The sequence below is a fragment of the Haliaeetus albicilla genome, chromosome 6 (genome assembly GCF_947461875.1).
Source record: "Haliaeetus albicilla chromosome 6, bHalAlb1.1, whole genome shotgun sequence".
NCBI classification, from domain to species: Eukaryota; Metazoa; Chordata; class Aves; order Accipitriformes; family Accipitridae; genus Haliaeetus; species Haliaeetus albicilla.
The window spans coordinates 31367724-31367974 of record NC_091488.1 but is presented as its reverse complement, the minus strand read 5'-3'; positions in this window follow the sequence as shown (position 1 = coordinate 31367974).

Below are 251 nucleotides of genomic sequence, written 5' to 3'. Positions count from 1 at the left end.
ATTCCCGAAGCGGCGTCGGGTGTTTGACTGGGTTGCGCTTCTAAACGCCCGCTTGCGAAGCCTTACGCTCACGCTGGATGCCCGCCGGGCAGGGGCAGCGCCCCGCTCTGCCCCCTCAGCCCCAAGCCCTCCCGCTCCCTCGCCGGAGGTGCACCCACACCGGCACCGAGAGGCGAAAGCGTCACCCGCGCCCGTCCCCGGGCGGCGGGCGCTGCGGCGCTACGCACGCCCCGCGAGGAAGCCGTGGGCGG